Consider the following 15,277-nt stretch of genomic DNA (forward strand, 5'->3'; position numbering starts at 1 on the left):
GAATCCGTATAGGTGTTCGAGTGTTCGAACCGTAATGCGCAAGAAATGGTACGGAAACCCCGTATTTACATATCTGCCACTGTGCAGGAGAATCCGTATAGGTGTTCGACTGTCCGCACCGTAATGCGCAAGAAATGGTACGGAAACCCCGTATTTACATATCTGCCACTGTGCAGGACAATCCGTATAGGTGTTCGAGTGTTCGAACCGTAATGCGCAAGAAATGATACGGAAACCCCGTATTTACATATCTGCCACTGTGCAGGGGAATCCGAATAGGTGTTCGAGTGTTCGAACCGTAATGCGCAAGAAATGGTACAGAAACCCCGTATTTACATATCTGCCACTGTGCAGCAGAATCCGTATAGGTGTTCGAGTGTTCGGACCGTAATGCGCAAGAAATGGTACGGAAACCCCGTATTTACATATCTGCCACTGTGCAAGAGAATCCGTATAGGTGTTCGAGTGTTCGAACCGTAATGCGCAAGAAATGGTACGGAAACCCCGTATTTACATATCTGCCACTGTGCTGGAGAATCCGTATAGGTGTTCGAGTGTTCGAACCGTAATGCGCAAGAAATGGTACGGAAACCCCGTATTTACATATCTGCCACTGTACTGGAGAATCCGTATAGGTGTTCGAGTGTTTGAACCGTAATGCGCAAGAAATGGTACGGAAACCCCGTATTTACATATCTGCCACTGTGCTGGTGAATCCGTATAGGTGTTCGAGTGTTCGAACCGTAATGCGCAAGAAATGGTTCGGAAACCCCGTATTTACATATCTGCCACTGTGCAGCAGAATCCGTATAGGTGTTCGAGTGTTCGAACCGTAATGCGGAAGAAATGGTACGGAAACCCCGTATTTACATATCTGCCAGTGTGCAGCAGAATCCGTATTGGTGTTCGAGTGTTCGAACCGTAATGCGCAAGAAATGGTACGGAAACCCCATATTTACATATCTGCCACTGTGCAGGAGAATCCGTATAGGTGTTCGAGTGTTCGAACCGTAATGCGCAAGAAATGGTACGGAAACCCCGTATTTACATATCTGCCACTGTGCAGGAGAATCCGTATAGGTGTTCGACTGTTCGCACCGTAATGCGCAAGAAATGGTACGGAAACCCCGTATTTACATATCTGCCACTGTGCAGGACATCCCGTATAGGTGTTGGAGTGTTCGAACCGTAATGCGCAAGAAATGGTACGGAAACCCCGTATTTACATATCTGCCACTGTGCAGGAGAATCCGTATAGGTGTTCGAGTGTTCGAACCGTAATGCGCAAGAAATGGTACGAAAACCCCGTATTTACATATCTGCCACTGTGCAGCAGAATCCGTATAGCTGTTCGAGTGTTCGGACCGTAATGCGCAAGAAATGGTACGGAAACCCCGTATTTACATATCTGCCACTGTGCAGCAGAATCCGTATAGGTGTTCGAGTGTTCGCACCGTAATGCGCAAGAAATGGTACGGAAACCCCGTATTTACATATCTGCCACTGTGCAGGAGAATCCGTATAGGTGTTCGAGTGTTCGAACCGTAATGCGCAAGAAATGGTACGGAAACCCCGTATTTACATATCTGCCACTGTGCAGCAGAATCCGTATAGGTGTTCGAGTGTTCGAACCGTAATGCGCAAGAAATGGTACGGAAACCCCATATTTACATATCTGCCACTGTGCAGGAGAATCCGTATAGGTGTTCGAGTGTTCGAACCGTAATGCGCAAGAAATGGTACGGAAACCCCGTATTTACATATCTGCCACTGTGTAGGAGAATCCGTATAGGTGTTCGACTGTCCGCACCGTAATGCGCAAGAAATGGTACGGAAACCCCGTATTTACATATTTGCCACTGTGCAGGACAATCCGTATAGGTGTTCGAGTGTTCGAACCGTAATGCGCAAGAAATGATACGGAAACCCCGTATTTACATATCTGCCACTGTGCAGGGGAATCCGAATAGGTGTTCGAGTGTTCGAACCGTAATGCGCAAGAAATGGTACAGAAACCCCGTATTTACATATCTGCCACTGTGCAGCAGAATCCGTATAGGTGTTCGAGTGTTCGGACCGTAATGCGCAAGAAATGGTACGGAAACCCCGTATTTACATATCTGCCACTGTGCAAGAGAATCCGTATAGGTGTTCGAGTGTTCGAACCGTAATGCGCAAGAAATGGTACGGAAACCCCGTATTTACATATCTGCCACTGTGCTGGAGAATCCGTATAGGTGTTCGAGTGTTCGAACCGTAATGCGCAAGAAATGGTACGGAAACCCCGTATTTACATATCTGCCACTGTACTGGAGAATCCGTATAGGTGTTCGAGTGTTTGAACCGTAATGCGCAAGAAATGGTACGGAAACCCCGTATTTACATATCTGCCACTGTGCTGGTGAATCCGTATAGGTGTTCGAGTGTTCGAACCGTAATGCGCAAGAAATGGTTCGGAAACCCCGTATTTACATATCTGCCACTGTGCAGCAGAATCCGTATAGGTGTTCGAGTGTTCGAACCGTAATGCGGAAGAAATGGTACGGAAACCCCGTATTTACATATCTGCCAGTGTGCAGCAGAATCCGTATTGGTGTTCGAGTGTTCGAACCGTAATGCGCAAGAAATGGTACGGAAACCCCATATTTACATATCTGCCACTGTGCAGGAGAATCCGTATAGGTGTTCGAGTGTTCGAACCGTAATGCGCAAGAAATGGTACGGAAACCCCGTATTTACATATCTGCCACTGTGCAGGAGAATCCGTATAGGTGTTCGACTGTTCGCACCGTAATGCGCAAGAAATGGTACGGAAACCCCGTATTTACATATCTGCCACTGTGCAGGACATCCCGTATAGGTGTTGGAGTGTTCGAACCGTAATGCGCAAGAAATGGTACGGAAACCCCGTATTTACATATCTGCCACTGTGCAGGAGAATCCGTATAGGTGTTCGAGTGTTCGAACCGTAATGCGCAAGAAATGGTACGAAAACCCCGTATTTACATATCTGCCACTGTGCAGCAGAATCCGTATAGCTGTTCGAGTGTTCGGACCGTAATGCGCAAGAAATGGTACGGAAACCCCGTATTTACATATCTGCCACTGTGCAGCAGAATCCGTATAGGTGTTCGAGTGTTCGCACCGTAATGCGCAAGAAATGGTACGGAAACCCCGTATTTACATATCTGCCACTGTGCAGGAGAATCCGTATAGGTGTTCGAGTGTTCGAACCGTAATGCGCAAGAAATGGTACGGAAACCCCGTATTTACATATCTGCCACTGTGCAGGAGAATCTGTATGGGTGTTCGAGTGTTCGAACCGTAATGCGCAAGAAATGGTACGGAAACCCCGTATTTACATATCTGCCACTGTGCAGGAGAATCCGTATAGGTGTTCGAGTGTTCGAACCGTAATGCGCAAGAAATGGTACGGAAACCCCGTATTTACATATCTGCCACTGTGCAGGAGAATCCGTATAGGTGTTCGAGTGTTCGCACCGTAATGCGCAAGAAATGGTACGGAAACCCCGTATTTACATATCTGCCACTGTGCAGGAGAATCCGTATAGGTGTTCGAGTGTTCGAACCGTAATGCGCAAGAAATGGTACGGAAACCCCGTATTTACATATCTGCCACTGTGCTGGAGAATCCGTATAGGTGTTCGAGTGTTCGAACCGTAATGCGCAAGAAATGGTACGGAAACCCCGTATTTACATATCTGCCACTGTGCTGGAGAATCCGTATAGGTGTTCGAGTGTTCGAACCGTAATGCGCAAGAAATGGTACGGAAACCCCGTATTTACATATCTGCCACTGTGCAGCAGAATCCGTATAGGTGTTCGAGTGTTCGAACCGTAATGCGCAAGAAATGGTACGGAAACCCCGTATTTACATCTCTGCCACTGTGCAGCAGAATCCGTATAGGTGTTCGAGTGTTCGAACCGTAATGCGCAAGAAATGGTACGGAAACCCCATATTTACATATCTGCCACTGTGCCGGAGAATCCGTATAGGTGTTCGAATGTTCGAACCGTAATGCGCAAGAAATGGTACGGAAACCCCGTATTTACATATCTGCCACTGTGCAGGAGAATCCGTATAGGTGTTCGACTGTTCGCACCGTAATGCGCAAGAAATGGTACGGAAACCCCGTATTTACATATCTGCCACTGTGCAGGAGAATCTGTATGGGTGTTCGAGTGTTCGAACCGTAATGCGCAAGAAATGGTACGGAAACCCCGTATTTACATATCTGCCACTGTGCAGGAGAATCCGTATAGGTGTTCGAGTGTTCGAACCGTAATGCGCAAGAAATGGTACGGAAACCCCGTATTTACATATCTGCCACTGTGCAGGAGAATCCGTATAGGTGTTCGAGTGTTCGCACCGTAATGCGCAAGAAATGGTACGGAAACCCCGTATTTACATATCTGCCACTGTGCAGGAGAATCCGTATAGGTGTTCGAGTGTTCGAACCGTAATGCGCAAGAAATGGTACGGAAACCCCGTATTTACATATCTGCCACTGTGCTGGAGAATCCGTATAGGTGTTCGAGTGTTCGAACCGTAATGCGCAAGAAATGGTACGGAAACCCCGTATTTACATATCTGCCACTGTGCTGGAGAATCCGTATAGGTGTTCGAGTGTTCGAACCGTAATGCGCAAGAAATGGTACGGAAACCCCGTATTTACATATCTGCCACTGTGCAGCAGAATCCGTATAGGTGTTCGAGTGTTCGAACCGTAATGCGCAAGAAATGGTACGGAAACCCCGTATTTACATCTCTGCCACTGTGCAGCAGAATCCGTATAGGTGTTCGAGTGTTCGAACCGTAATGCGCAAGAAATGGTACGGAAACCCCATATTTACATATCTGCCACTGTGCCGGAGAATCCGTATAGGTGTTCGAATGTTCGAACCGTAATGCGCAAGAAATGGTACGGAAACCCCGTATTTACATATCTGCCACTGTGCAGGAGAATCCGTATAGGTGTTCGACTGTTCGCACCGTAATGCGCAAGAAATGGTACGAAAACCCCGTATTTACATATCTGCCACTGTGCAGGACAATCCGTATAGGTGTTCTAGTGTTCGAACCGTAATGCGCAAGAAATGGTACGGAAACCCCGTATTTACATATCTGCCACTGTGCAGGAGAATCCGTATAGGTGTTCGAGTGTTCGAACCGTAATGCGCAAGAAATGGTACCGAAACCCCGTATTTACATATCTGCCACTGTGCAGCAGAATCCGTATAGGTGTTCGAGTGTTCGGACCGTAATGCGCAAGAAATGGTACGGAAACCCCGTATTTACATATCTGCCACTGTGCAGGAGAATCCGTATAGGTGTTCGAGTGTTCGAACCGTAATGCGCAAGAAATGGTACGGAAACCCCGTATTTACATATCTGCCACTGTGCTGGAGAATCCGTATAGGTGTTCGAGTGTTCGAACCGTAATGCGCAGGAAATGGTACGGAAACCCCGTATTTACATATCTGCCACTGTGCTGGAGAATCCGTATAGGTGTTCGAGTGTTTGAACCGTAATGCGCAAGAAATGGTACGGAAACCCCGTATTTACATATCTGCCACTGTGCTGGTGAATCCGTATAGGTGTTCGAGTGTTCGAACCGTAATGCGCAAGAAATGGTACGGAAACCCCGTATTTACATATCTGCCACTGTGCAGCAGAATCCGTATAGGTGTTCGAGTGTTCGAACCGTAATGCGCAAGAAATGGTACGGAAACCCCGTATTTACATATCTGCCACTGTGCAGCAGAATCCGTATAGGTGTTCGAGTGTTCGAACCGTAATGCGCAAGAAATGGTACGGAAACCCCATATTTACATATCTGCCACTGTGCAGGAGAATCCGTATAGGTGTTCGAGTGTTCGAACCGTAATGCGCAAGAAATGGTACGGAAACCCCGTATTTACATATCTGCCACTGTGCAGGAGAATCCGTATAGGTGTTCGACTGTCCGCACCGTAATGCGCAAGAAATGGTACGGAAACCCCGTATTTACATATCTGCCACTGTGCAGGACAATCCGTATAGGTGTTCGAGTGTTCGAACCGTAATGCGCAAGAAATGGTACGGAAACCCCGTATTTACATATCTGCCACTGTGCAGGGGAATCCGAATAGGTGTTCGAGTGTTCGAACCGTAATGCGCAAGAAATGGTACGAAAACCCCGTATTTACATATCTGCCACTGTGCAGCAGAATCCGTATAGGTGTTCGAGTGTTCGGACCGTAATGCGCAAGAAATGGTACGGAAACCGCGTATTTACATATCTGCCATTGTGCAGCAGAATCCGTATAGGTGTTCGAGTGTTCGCACCGTAATGCGCAAGAAATGGTACGGAAACCCCGTATTTACATATCTGCCACTGTCCAGTAGAATCCGTATAGGTGTTCGAGTGTTCGAACCGTAATGCGCAAGAAATGGTACGGAAACCCCGTATTTACATATCTGCCACTGTGCAGGAGAATCCGTATAGGTGTTCGAGTGTTCGAACCGTAATGCGCAAGAAATGGTACGGAAACCCCGTATTTACATATCTGCCACTGTGCAGGAGAATCCGTATAGGTGTTCGAGTGTTCGAACCGTAATGCGCAAGAAATGGTACGGAAACCCCGTATTTACATATCTGCCACTGTGCAGGAGAATCCGTATAGGTGTTCGAGTGTTCGCACCGTAATGCGCAAGAAATGGTACGGAAACCCCGTATTTACATATCTGCCACTGTGCAGGAGAATCCGTATAGGTGTTCGAGTGTTCGAACCGTAATGCGCAAGAAATGGTACGGAAACCCCGTATTTACATATCTGCCACTGTGCAGCAGAATCCATATAGGTGTTCGAGTGTTCGAACCGTAATGCGCAAGAAATGGTACGGAAACCCCGTATTTACATATCTGCCACTGTGCAGGAGAATCCGTATAGGTGTTCGAGTGTTCGAACCGTAATGCGCAAGAAATGGTACGGAAACCCCGTATTTACATATCTGCCACTCTGCTGGAGAATCCGTATAGGTGTTCGGGTGTTCGAACCGTAATGCGCAAGAAATGGTACGGAAACCCCGTATTTACATATCTGCCACTGTGCTGGTGAATCCGTATAGGTGTTCGAGTGTTCGAACCGTAATGCGCAAGAAATGGTACGGAAACCCCGTATTTACATATCTGCCACTGTGCTGCAGAATCCGTATAGGTGTTCGAGTGTTCGAACCGTAATGCGCAAGAAATGGTACGGAAACCCCGTATTTACATATCTGCCATTGTGCAGCAGAATCCGTATAGGTGTTCGAGTGTTCGCACCGTAATGCGCAAGAAATGGTACGGAAACCCCGTATTTACATATCTGCCACTGTGCAGTAGAATCCGTATAGGTGTTCGAGTGTTCGAACCGTAATGCGCAAGAAATGGTACGGAAACCCCGTATTTACATATCTGCCACTGTGCAGGAGAATCCGTATAGGTGTTCGAGTGTTCGAACCGTAATGCGCAAGAAATGGTACGGAAACCCCGTATTTACATATCTGCGACTGTGCAGGAGAATCCGTATAGGTGTTCGAGTGTTCGAACCGTAATGCGCAAGAAATGGTACGGAAACCCCGTATTTACATATCTGCCACTGTGCAGGAGAATCTGTATAGGTGTTCGAGTGTTCGAACCGTAATGCGCAAGAAATGGTACGGAAACCCCGTATTTACATATCTGCCACTGTGCAGGAGAATCCGTATAGGTGTTCGAGTGTTCGAACCGTAATGCGCAAGAAATGGTACGGAAACCCCGTATTTACATATCTGCCACTGTGCAGGAGAATCCGTATAGGTGTTCGAGTGTTCGCACCGTAATGCGCAAGAAATGGTACGGAAACCCCGTATTTACATATCTGCCACTGTGCAGGAGAATCCGTATAGGTGTTCGAGTGTTCGAACCGTAATGCGCAAGAAATGGTACGGAAACCCCGTATTTACATATCTGCCACTGTGCAGCAGAATCCGTATAGGTGTTCGAGTGTTCGAACCGTAATGCGCAAGAAATGGTACGGAAACCCCGTATTTACATATCTGCCACTGTGCAGCAGAATCCGTATAGGTGTTCGAGTGTTCGAACCGTAATGCGCAAGAAATGGTACGGAAACCCCATATTTACATATCTGCCACTGTGCAGGAGAATCCGTATAGGTGTTCGAGTGTTCGAACCGTAATGCGCAAGAAATGGTACGGAAACCCCGTATTTACATATCTACCACTGTGCAGGAGAATCCGTATAGGTGTTCGACTGTCCGCACCGTAATGCGCAAGAAATGGTACGGAAACCCCGTATTTACATATCTGCCACTGTGCAGGACAATCCGTATAGGTGTTCGAGTGTTCGAACCGTAATGCGCAAGAAATGGTACGGAAACCCCGTATTTACATATCTGCCACTGTGCAGGGGAATCCGAATAGGTGTTCGAGTGTTCGAACCGTAATGCGCAAGAAATGGTACGAAAACCCCGTATTTACATATCTGCCACTGTGCAGCAGAATCCGTATAGGTGTTCGAGTGTTCGGACCGTAATGCGCAAGAAATGGTACGGAAACCGCGTATTTACATATCTGCCATTGTGCAGCAGAATCCGTATAGGTGTTCGAGTGTTCGCACCGTAATGCGCAAGAAATGGTACGGAAACCCCGTATTTACATATCTGCCACTGTCCAGTAGAATCCGTATAGGTGTTCGAGTGTTCGAACCGTAATGCGCAAGAAATGGTACGGAAACCCCGTATTTACATATCTGCCACTGTGCAGGAGAATCCGTATAGGTGTTCGAGTGTTCGAACCGTAATGCGCAAGAAATGGTACGGAAACCCCGTATTTACATATCTGCCACTGTGCAGGAGAATCCGTATAGGTGTTCGAGTGTTCGAACCGTTATGCGCAAGAAATGGTACGGAAACCCCGTATTTACATATCTGCCACTGTGCAGGAGAATCCGTATAGGTGTTCGAGTGTTCGCACCGTAATGCGCAAGAAATGGTACGGAAACCCCGTATTTACATATCTGCCACTGTGCAGGAGAATCCGTATAGGTGTTCGAGTGTTCGAACCGTAATGCGCAAGAAATGGTACGGAAACCCCGTATTTACATATCTGCCACTGTGCAGCAGAATCCATATAGGTGTTCGAGTGTTCGAACTGTAATGCGCAAGAAATGGTACGGAAACCCCGTATTTACATATCTGCCACTGTGCAGGAGAATCCGTATAGGTGTTCGAGTGTTCGAACCGTAATGCGCAAGAAATGGTACGGAAACCCCGTATTTACATATCTGCCACTGTGCTGGAGAATCCGTATAGGTGTTCGGGTGTTCGAACCGTAATGCGCAAGAAATGGTACGGAAACCCCGTATTTACATATCTGCCACTGTGCTGGAGAATCCGTATAGGTGTTCGAGTGTTTGAACCATAATGCGCAAGAAATGGTACGGAAACCCCGTATTTACATATCTGCCACTGTGCTGGTGAATCCGTATAGGTGTTCGAGTGTTCGAACCGTAATGCGCAAGAAATGGTACGGAAACCCCGTATTTACATATCTGCCACTGTGCAGCAGAATCCGTATAGGTGTTCGAGTGTTCGAACCGTAATGCGCAAGAAATGGTACGGAAACCCCGTATTTACATATCTGCCATTGTGCAGCAGAATCCGTATAGGTGTTCGAGTGTTCGCACCGTAATGCGCAAGAAATGGTACGGAAACCCCGTATTTACATATCTGCCACTGTGCAGTAGAATCCGTATAGGTGTTCGAGTGTTCGAACCGTAATGCGCAAGAAATGGTACGGAAACCCCGTATTTACATATCTGCCACTGTGCAGCAGAATCCGTATAGGTGTTCGAGTGTTCGAACCATAATGCGCAAGAAATGGTACGGAAACCCCGTATTTACATATCTGCCACTGTGCAGCAGAATCCGTATAGGTGTTCGAGTGTTCGAACCGTAATGCGCAAGAAATGGTACGGAAACCCCGTATTTACATATCTGCCACTGTGCAGGAGAATCCGTATAGGTGTTCGAGTGTTCGAACCGTAATGCGCAAGAAATGGTACGGAAACCCCGTATTTACATATCTGCCACTGTGAAGGAGAATCCGTATAGGTGTTCGAGTGTTCGAACCGTAATGCGCAAGAAATGGTACGGAAACCCCGTATTTACATATCTGCCACTGTGCAGGAGAATCCGTATAGGTGTTCGAGTGTTCGCACCGTAATGCGCAAGAAATGGTACGGAAACCCCGTATTTACATATCTGCCACTGTGCAGGAGAATCCGTATAGGTGTTCGAGTGTTCGAACCGTAATGCGCAAGAAATGGTACGGAAACCCCGTATTTACATATCTGCCACTGTGCAGGAGAATCCGTATAGGTGTTCGAGTGTTCGAACTGTAATGCGCAAGAAATGGTACGGAAACCCCGTATTTACATATCTGCCACTGTGCAGGAGAATCCGTATAGGTGTTCGAGTGTTCGAACCGTAATGCGCAAGAAATGGTACGGAAACCCCGTATTTACATATCTGCCACTGTGCTGGAGAATCCGTATAGGTGTTCGGGTGTTCGAACCGTAATGCGCAAGAAATGGTACGGAAACCCCGTATTTACATATCTGCCACTGTGCTGGAGAATCCGTATAGGTGTTCGAGTGTTTGAACCGTAATGCGCAAGAAATGGTACGGAAACCCCGTATTTACATATCTGCCACTGTGCTGGTGAATCCGTATAGGTGTTCGAGTGTTCGAACCGTAATGCGCAAGAAATGGTACGGAAACCCCGTATTTACATATCTGCCACTGTGCAGGAGAATCCGTATAGGTGTTCGAGTGTTCGCACCGTAATGCGCAAGAAATGGTACGGAAACCCCGTATTTACATATCTGCCACTGTGCAGGAGAATCCGTATAGGTGTTCGAGTGTTCGAACCGTAATGCGCAAGAAATGGTACGGAAACCCCGTATTTACATATCTGCCACTGTGCTGGAGAATCCGTATAGGTGTTCGAGTGTTTGAACCGTAATGCGCAAGAAATGGTACGGAAACCCCGTATTTACATATCTGCCACTGTGCTGGTGAATCCGTATAGGTGTTCGAGTGTTCGAACCGTAATGCGCAAGAAATGGTACGGAAACCCCGTATTTACATATCTGCCACTGTGCAGCAGAATCCGTATAGGTGTTCGAGTGTTCGAACCGTAATGCGCAAGAAATGGTACGGAAACCCCGTATTTACATATCTGCCACTGTGCAGCAGAATCCGTATAGGTGTTCGAGTGTTCGAACCGTAATGCGCAAGAAATGGTACGGAAACCCCATATTTACATATCTGCCACTGTGCAGGAGAATCCGTATAGGTGTTCGAGTGTTCGAACCGTAATGCGCAAGAAATGGTACGGAAACCCCGTATTTACATATCTGCCACTGTGCAGCAGAATCCGTATAGGTGTTCGACTGTTCGCACCATAATGCGCAAGAAATGGTACGGAAACCCCGTATTTACATATCTGCCACTGTGCAGGACAATCCGTATAGGTGTTCGAGTGTTCGAACCGTAATGCGCAAGAAATGGTACGGAAACCCCGTATTTACATATCTGCCACTGTGCAGGAGAATCCGTATAGGTGTTCGAGTGTTCGAACCGTAATGCGCAAGAAATGGTACGAAAACCCCGTATTTACATATCTGCCACTGTGCAGCAGAATCCGTATAGGTGTTCGAGTGTTCGGACCGTAATGCGCAAGAAATGGTACGGAAACCCCGTATTTACATATCTGCCACTGTGCAGCAGAATCCGTATAGGTGTTCGAGTGTTCGCACCGTAATGCGCAAGAAATGGTACGGAAACCCCGTATTTACATATCTGCCACTGTGCAGGAGAATCCGTATAGGTGTTCGAGTGTTCGAACCGTAATGCGCAAGAAATGGTACGGAAACCCCGTATTTACATATCTGCCACTGTGCAGGAGAATCCGTATAGGTGTTCGAGTGTTCGAACCGTAATGCGCAAGAAATGGTACGGAAACCCCGTATTTACATATCTGCCACTGTGCTGGAGAATCCGTATAGGTGTTCGAGTGTTTGAACCGTAATGCGCAAGAAATGGTACGGAAACCCCGTATTTACATATCTGCCACTGTGCTGGTGAATCCGTATAGGTGTTCGAGTGTTCGAACCGTAATGCGCAAGAAATGGTACGGAAACCCCGTATTTACATATCTGCCACTGTGCAGGAGAATCCGTATAGGTGTTCGAGTGTTCGAACCGTAATGCGCAAGAAATGGTACGGAAACCCCGTATTTACATATCTGCCACTGTGCAGGAGAATCCGTATAGGTGTTCGAGTGTTCGCACCGTAATGCGCAAGAAATGGTACGGAAACCCCGTATTTACATATCTGCCACTGTGCAGTAGAATCCGTATAGGTGTTCGAGTGTTCGAACCGTAATGCGCAAGAAATGGTACGGAAACCCCGTATTTACATATCTGCCACTGTGCAGCAGAATCCGTATAGGTGTTCGAGTGTTCGAACCATAATGCGCAAGAAATGGTACGGAAACCCCGTATTTACATATCTGCCACTGTGCAGCAGAATCCGTATAGGTGTTCGAGTGTTCGAACCGTAATGCGCAAGAAATGGTACGGAAACCCCGTATTTACATATCTGCCACTGTGCAGGAGAATCCGTATAGGTGTTCGAGTGTTCGAACCGTAATGCGCAAGAAATGGTACGGAAACCCCGTATTTACATATCTGCCACTGTGAAGGAGAATCCGTATAGGTGTTCGAGTGTTCGAACCGTAATGCGCAAGAAATGGTACGGAAACCCCGTATTTACATATCTGCCACTGTGCAGGAGAATCCGTATAGGTGTTCGAGTGTTCGCACCGTAATGCGCAAGAAATGGTACGGAAACCCCGTATTTACATATCTGCCACTGTGCAGGAGAATCCGTATAGGTGTTCGAGTGTTCGAACCGTAATGCGCAAGAAATGGTACGGAAACCCCGTATTTACATATCTGCCACTGTGCAGGAGAATCCGTATAGGTGTTCGAGTGTTCGAACTGTAATGCGCAAGAAATGGTACGGAAACCCCGTATTTACATATCTGCCACTGTGCAGGAGAATCCGTATAGGTGTTCGAGTGTTCGAACCGTAATGCGCAAGAAATGGTACGGAAACCCCGTATTTACATATCTGCCACTGTGCTGGAGAATCCGTATAGGTGTTCGGGTGTTCGAACCGTAATGCGCAAGAAATGGTACGGAAACCCCGTATTTACATATCTGCCACTGTGCTGGAGAATCCGTATAGGTGTTCGAGTGTTTGAACCGTAATGCGCAAGAAATGGTACGGAAACCCCGTATTTACATATCTGCCACTGTGCTGGTGAATCCGTATAGGTGTTCGAGTGTTCGAACCGTAATGCGCAAGAAATGGTACGGAAACCCCGTATTTACATATCTGCCACTGTGCAGGAGAATCCGTATAGGTGTTCGAGTGTTCGCACCGTAATGCGCAAGAAATGGTACGGAAACCCCGTATTTACATATCTGCCACTGTGCAGGAGAATCCGTATAGGTGTTCGAGTGTTCGAACCGTAATGCGCAAGAAATGGTACGGAAACCCCGTATTTACATATCTGCCACTGTGCTGGAGAATCCGTATAGGTGTTCGAGTGTTTGAACCGTAATGCGCAAGAAATGGTACGGAAACCCCGTATTTACATATCTGCCACTGTGCTGGTGAATCCGTATAGGTGTTCGAGTGTTCGAACCGTAATGCGCAAGAAATGGTACGGAAACCCCGTATTTACATATCTGCCACTGTGCAGCAGAATCCGTATAGGTGTTCGAGTGTTCGAACCGTAATGCGCAAGAAATGGTACGGAAACCCCGTATTTACATATCTGCCACTGTGCAGCAGAATCCGTATAGGTGTTCGAGTGTTCGAACCGTAATGCGCAAGAAATGGTACGGAAACCCCATATTTACATATCTGCCACTGTGCAGGAGAATCCGTATAGGTGTTCGAGTGTTCGAACCGTAATGCGCAAGAAATGGTACGGAAACCCCGTATTTACATATCTGCCACTGTGCAGCAGAATCCGTATAGGTGTTCGACTGTTCGCACCATAATGCGCAAGAAATGGTACGGAAACCCCGTATTTACATATCTGCCACTGTGCAGGACAATCCGTATAGGTGTTCGAGTGTTCGAACCGTAATGCGCAAGAAATGGTACGGAAACCCCGTATTTACATATCTGCCACTGTGCAGGAGAATCCGTATAGGTGTTCGAGTGTTCGAACCGTAATGCGCAAGAAATGGTACGAAAACCCCGTATTTACATATCTGCCACTGTGCAGCAGAATCCGTATAGGTGTTCGAGTGTTCGGACCGTAATGCGCAAGAAATGGTACGGAAACCCCGTATTTACATATCTGCCACTGTGCAGCAGAATCCGTATAGGTGTTCGAGTGTTCGCACCGTAATGCGCAAGAAATGGTACGGAAACCCCGTATTTACATATCTGCCACTGTGCAGGAGAATCCGTATAGGTGTTCGAGTGTTCGAACCGTAATGCGCAAGAAATGGTACGGAAACCCCGTATTTACATATCTGCCACTGTGCAGGAGAATCCGTATAGGTGTTCGAGTGTTCGAACCGTAATGCGCAAGAAATGGTACGGAAACCCCGTATTTACATATCTGCCACTGTGCTGGAGAATCCGTATAGGTGTTCGAGTGTTTGAACCGTAATGCGCAAGAAATGGTACGGAAACCCCGTATTTACATATCTGCCACTGTGCAGCAGAATCCGTATAGGTGTTCGAGTGTTCGAACCGTAATGCGCAAGAAATGGTACGGAAACCCCGTATTTACATATCTGCCACTGTGCAGGAGAATCCGTATAGGTGTTCGAGTGTTCGAACCGTAATGCGCAAGAAATGGTACGGAAACCCCGTATTTACATATCTGCCACTGTGCAGGAGAATCCGTATAGGTGTTCGAGTGTTCGCACCGTAATGCGCAAGAAATGGTACGGAAACCCCGTATTTACATATCTGCCACTGTGCAGGAGAATCCGTATAGGTGTTCGAGTGTTCGAACCGTAATGCGCAAGAAATGGTACGGAAACCCCGTATTTACATATCTGCCACTGTGCAGCAGAATCCGTATAGGTGTTCGAGTGTTCGAACTGTAATGCGCAAGAAATGGTACGGAAAC

The sequence above is a fragment of the Camellia sinensis genome, chromosome 12 (genome assembly GCF_055761805.1).
Source record: "Camellia sinensis isolate YWXY chromosome 12, ASM5576180v1, whole genome shotgun sequence".
Lineage (NCBI taxonomy): Eukaryota > Viridiplantae > Streptophyta > Magnoliopsida > Ericales > Theaceae > Camellia > Camellia sinensis.